Here is a 6,356-nt window from a genome sequence, read left to right on the forward strand (position 1 = left end):
ACTATTCGGACTCTACGGATGTCCGTATTGCATAAGCACCAGAGTGAAGGCGTTTTGGATCTTTCGTCACTCACCGTTTCACCCGCGTCGGCTGGCTGAAATGCAAGGATCCAAAATGACAGGGCGCCTTCAATTCTTTACACCCGTCTATACGAAGACCCTGGTAAAAATTGGCAGTAGAATCTGTGTTCCAAAATACCATAGACCTACAGCCGGCTGTAAGATTTCCAATAGCTTCTATAGCCGGCTACACAATTTCGTATGACCTTTTATAGCCGATGGCGACTAAGCAACAGCCAGGCGAAAAGTGTATGCTAAACGTTACTAATTACGGATGCTAGGACTTAGTGAGTTTTTGGACTACCGCTCTCTTTTTGTGCCGTAGTATCTTGATTTATTTTGCGAGGAAAGCTCCGTACTTTTGATGGATGCCTGCCATTCCTAATATATTAGAGCGCCTTCAGTTTCGTATGATACTGTGCAATACCTCTGGTGTGAAATAGTTGCTTCAAGCGCCGTGGCACGCTGCGGCGCGGCAGGCGGGCAGCCAGCGCGGAACGCGCATTGGCGCCTACAAACCTAACAGAGATACTTCACGCGTTGCGCAATGCGTGAAGTATCCCTGTTAGGTTTGTAGGCGCCAGTGCGTCGCCGCTCCGCTTTGTGTTAGGCTCTAATAATTAATCCGGCGGAGTCAGCGTTATTCAACTCATGATTTTGAAATGTTTGCACATCCTGTATGGATTATTCTCATTTTAATTGATGAAAAAAAATATGTATTAAAGGAAAATATAATGTGTGTTTTGTAAATATTAAGGTGGTTCCGTATCAAACTTAATGATTTCCGAAGCACACGAATTTCTACAAAATTTCTTATAGCCTTTTATAATCGATGGCGAAAAAGCAACATCCAGGCGATAAAGTGTAAAGCCCGGCGATAGGAACTACAGCCCGGCTGCATAATTTTTTATCGCTTCGTATAGCCCGGCCGTATGATTTTCTCCGCATTCTACAGCCAGCTATATGATTTTCTGTAGCCTTCTTTAGCCGGCTATAAGAATGCCTATGGTATTTTGAAACGCAGCTCTTATCGCCAATTTTTACCAGGGGATCCCTCTTAGTTACGAATAGTTGCCCCAAAAATCATGCTCAACACATCATTTTATCAAAACTGAAAAAGAAAAAGTGCTAACATCCCACACGTTTTTTGCAACGAGCGTGATGGATGTCTCTGTAGTAAAAACGAAGAATTGAAGGCATTCTGTCATTTTGGATTCTAGCAGTACAACCTGCTGCCGCGCCGAATGAAGTGGTGAGTGGTGAGTGTCTGCACGAGTCAAAACGCCTTCAATTCTGTGCATATGCAACCCGGACATCTGTGAAGCTCGAATAGTTGCATTCAGGCGTTGTACTGAAATTCGCTTCGTGTTCGTTGCTTAGCTTGTTTCTCTCACAACTCAACTTAATTTCAGCGTCACGTCGCCCATTGCGCCGATGAAATTAACTAGAATATTACTGATTTTTATCGTAACATTGTAAATATTCTGGGAAATGATAGAATTCTTTTAATGTATACATTTCATATATTACAACGCTGTGGCTCTTCTAAAATGTAGGCTGCGGCCCTGCACATTTCAATAGAAACATTTTGAGCGCGTATCCTAACGTTTTTGTTTTTGCGGAAAAGTTAAAAAAAAGTCCAGGCAAAAATATACATAAGGAGAAGGGGGTTGGATCTAGGCTTATATGAGCCTCCCACTATTTTTGAAAAGAATTAAATGAATAAAAATAATAATATTTTCCATTAAAAATATTTTTTCAGTAACTCTTCATGCTATTTTTCTGGGTTTTTTTCCTTCTTTTTGTCTTATTATTTTTATATAAAAGAAATTGGGGGGAAGGGGAGTGAGAGCTCAGCTCACGGTCGGAGGGGGTTAAAAAATCGGCCAAAATGGCTCTAGTAATATTTGAAAGGCCACTGTAACCGCCATATTCGGGGAAAATGTATCAATGATAAGAGCAAGGGAGTGGAAAGCATATATCTGAAATTCCACATACAGTCAATTAACATGCTTGAGTGTAACGCTGTGAGGAAGCGGGAACAGAGAGAGACTCTTGCAGATGACGAGGAGCGTGTGGAAATGTCCTTCATAAATTCGGTATGAACACGATTATTGAACCATTCTTATAAGTTAATCGCTCAAACAATCTCATCTCAAATATTACCGAGAGCATTATCATTTAAAGGCAGGACCAAATGGCGACACGTGAACAGCGCACCGCGGGAGGAGGAGAATGAAGAACTAATACTAATATAAATAAATACATAAATAAAAGATTCAAAATCGATGATGGTTAAAAATGCAGGCAGTCGAATTTCGGATTCCAAAAGCGGTCAATTTTATGAAATTTCCAAAGCGACTAGATGGCCTTCGCCTCGAGAGGATGAATTTTAAAAGTAGCTCAGAAAGATGTATGCGTCCTCCGATCGTAAAAATTTAAAATTTCAATTCGAGCTCACTTTCCTTTCTCATCTGTTCTGTTTCAGGTAGCGAATTCTACTCCCCCTCTATGGCAAATTAAATCCGAATTTGCACGTGACGTCCGTGCTGTAGGAGAATCTTCTGATGCAGAACCAGCTTGGCATTTTAGTTAATATTTAATCCAGAGAGGCCTTTTGATTTTTCGGTTGTCTTACTTCTGGTCCGATGAAGTATGGAAATCTCTGGACCTAATTTACACCTGTAAGATTCCTAACCCCCGTATGCAGCCTAGACATTTACGCGACTTTTCATGGAGATAATTGAGGAGAGGAAGACTTTTGTTCTCATGTAAGGCGTTTGATAGAGAGAAAGTAGGCCAATTGGACGTATTTCTATCAAACGGAACTATGTGCATTAAGACATGAGCCCTGAGACCCATCAGGATACATGCAAAACAGGGCTCATGTCATAATGCACATAGTTCCGTTCGACAGAAATACGTCCAATTTCAACACCGAGGGAGTTTGGACTTTTTTTTTGCCTAATTTTAATTCGTTAAAACATGAAATCTTCGGTGTAGGTATGATACTTTTGGGACACAATATTTGAGAAGCTTTAAGCCCAATTCACACTGTCAAACCTTTCATCCGATATAATGGAACGAAAATTTGGATGGAAAGCTGAGCGGAGAGTGATTGAATCCGTTAAGGAAGAAAACCATACGAGCCTTCAGTCATTGCCGATTCTCCTGTGATAAAATTAAATTTTTGGAGAAATTATGAATACGCATTTTTCCACCAATTGTTCCGAAAATTTATTTCATAAGTCAATGAAAAAAAAAATTAGACTATTGCAATGAAAAACAAACATAACTTTCTTCGAAAATAAATATTTTATGGGAAGAAATTGGCGGACTTTAAATTTGCATTCGTCGTTTTTCCTTGGCATTGCAAAACTTTTTGGTGTTTGTTCCGATGACCTTTAAAAAGCTGAAAACACACTCCAAAATACGCCGGTTTCAGATCTTCATTTTGCGTAAAGAGCACAGATGACGCAAAAGTACCAGGCAACACGAAGTTTTTCACTCAAATCGACAGCTCCGACCTGGAAAGCGTTGTGTATTTATTTTCGCATTTTGATGTTATTCGCGAACACGCCAGTCTTTTTACGGGAAGATGTCTATTGTCGCGCGGTACCGCACCGCGTGCCTCAAAATGACATGGGTCTCATCGCACACTGGGCTGCAATGACGAACCTACCAATAATAATCAAAGAGCAGGTAGCATGCGGTAAAAAAATTGCGTCATAGGACTCACGGATAGCGTTAACACCGCGCGCATTTATGTTTCATTCACGCAAAAAAATTACGTCACCCGAGGATTCCTGAAAATGTTGTTTTCCAAAGGATACGCGCTAAATCTGTGATGCATGCTTCGCCATAAATAGATAATTTTTTTACATTGATCTGAGAAAACTAGAAAAATCACTCTCTTTAATTTCAATGAACTTCGTAATAAAGATTTGCGAGCGAAGCCGCTCAAGTCGTGCAGTAATTTCTGTTGAACTATCCATCCTGATTCTCAATAATGTCAGTATTCATAGTACTTTTTCTCATTAGGTTCATTTTTTAAATCAAAAAATTTAGATATATTTTTTACTATGAGTAGGGAAGGCGATGGTGAGGTTTTTCTCTTGTTTTTACTCTCCTATCCTGAGATTCATTCAGCGGAAACGCATTTTTTTAACATCGTGCTCCAAAACATAATATTCTTTCCGCGAATATTAAAATGAACGAATTGTAATTTTTTATTCAGCCTGAGTATGCGAATCGTTTTCAAGGAATGAAGGATCCATGGAGAGGGGGAGACTAGTCGCGTGAACAAAACGACTTTTTTCCAATCGAAGTTTTTATTGCGTTTTCCGCCCGAACTCTTGCGAAAAACGTGCGTTTCTCTTAAATATAGTTTTCCTTTTTGAATACAAAAATGTTTTTTATTTTTTTTTTTAAATAAAAAAAAATGAGTTCAAATTTTAAGAAAAAAGAACTTAAATTTCTCGGTAAGTTATCGAGAACGGTAGACAAACCTCTGTGTGTCCTTCCTAGAAATGATTTAATAAAACCGTTTAGATCAAGGGAGTGGATTTGGCTATGTCTCGGAAATCGTCTTCTGAATGTTATAAGTACGAAAGTCAAACATTAAACATCAAGCTTTAACTTCAAACAGGGCTAGGATATTTTTCGGAGGTATTGCGCAACATCAGGAGCCTCAAAACACAGTGTGGTCGGCGTGAACGCATATCAGCGCCTACAAGACTGTGGAAATACTTCACGCATTGCGCCAAACGCAGTCCGGTCGGCTTGGTTGGCTTGGCACGCATATCATCGCCTATACTGCCGTGCTGAGGAAGAACGCCGTATGAACATTCGAGAGTTGCCAACGTTCCCTTAGTAAAACATGTATTCTTGCCAACATTCATGCATATTTTTCCTTGAAATTTTCAGATATTTTAGATTAAACTGCGTGCAATATTGTCTGAAAATTTTGGAGAATAATATTCGCAATTTTCCCAGTAAAGTCGGTTTTTATCGCAGGAAACTTTGTAACGTCTGAAGGCTCACACGGCGTTCTTCCTTAGGCTGGCAGAGTATTCAACACCCTTAACTGAATGACCTACTTCTTGCCAAGGAATATCCATTTGTGGTGGCGGGAGAGATAACGCACCCGATTAACGGCGTTAACAAGAATATGCTCAGTAGGATTTTCGGTGGTGAACCACTCTGCAGTCGCGCGTTTCCGGATTTTTCCTTGTCGTGGCGCGGCGCGCGGCTCGGTTGCAGAGTGCAGTTTTACGATCAAACAAAACAATGAGCGAATTAAAAACTGCGTCCGTGGAAAAAAGGAAAGAGTGGCGCTGTTTATTGTTCATAAACAATCGGGCGATGTGATAGAGTCGCTGAAAAAACCTCACTGATTTTGCAAACCTAAAAGCGAGCGATAACGTCGTCGCTGCTATTGTCTGGAAATTTAGCGTTCTCCGGCTTGATACTGCTTGTGCCTTATCTATCGGTAAAAGCAGTTACACCAGCCGCCTTGGATCTCGTGCAGTGCTCGTGTAAATCGTGTCTCGTGTCGTCACGCCCTTGGGAGCATCGTATTGGCGATTCGAGTTGGCAACACTGTTTTTTCTCCATTTAAATCCATTAAAAATATCGATATTAGGTGATGCAAGCTGCCTCAGAATCGATTGTTTTATGTACACTTAAATGGAAAGAAAAACAGTGCTGCTAACTTGCAAAAATCGCCACAAAGGGAGCATCAAAACATTCAGCATGTCTATTGATGAATATCTATATCGTATAGTGAAATTTTCAAGTAGATTCAACTAACAATGTATCCGCACTGGAAAAAAAACCACATTGGATCTAGAGTCCAGACTCTTAAAAACATCGACAAGAAAAAATACTCTTGATTCAATCAGATTTAAGCTTAAATCAAGCCTCTTAATTTGAGCGGATTTCCTTTTGATTTAAGCTTAAATCTGATTGAATCAAGAGTCCTTTTTCTTTTCAATGTTTTCAAGAGTCTGGACTCTAGATTCAATGTGTTTTTTTTCTAGTGTATCGTAATTTCTAATTTTGTCGTCTTTCAGTGATACTAAAAACAGCACCTTTAATTAGTCGCGTTAAGAGAGAAACCAAACACGCAATTTGGCCTGGAACGGCGCGACTTAGAGAGAAATGATGACGGGGACTTAAGATGAAAAGGAGAAGTCTTCGGCGCAGCGGTCGGCATGCAACACATATAAGCGCCTACAAGACTGCACGAATACTTCACGCATTGCATCAAACACAGTGTGGTCACTCCGGTCAGC

Source organism: Bemisia tabaci, chromosome 2, assembly GCF_918797505.1.
Source record: "Bemisia tabaci chromosome 2, PGI_BMITA_v3".
NCBI lineage: Eukaryota > Metazoa > Arthropoda > Insecta > Hemiptera > Aleyrodidae > Bemisia > Bemisia tabaci.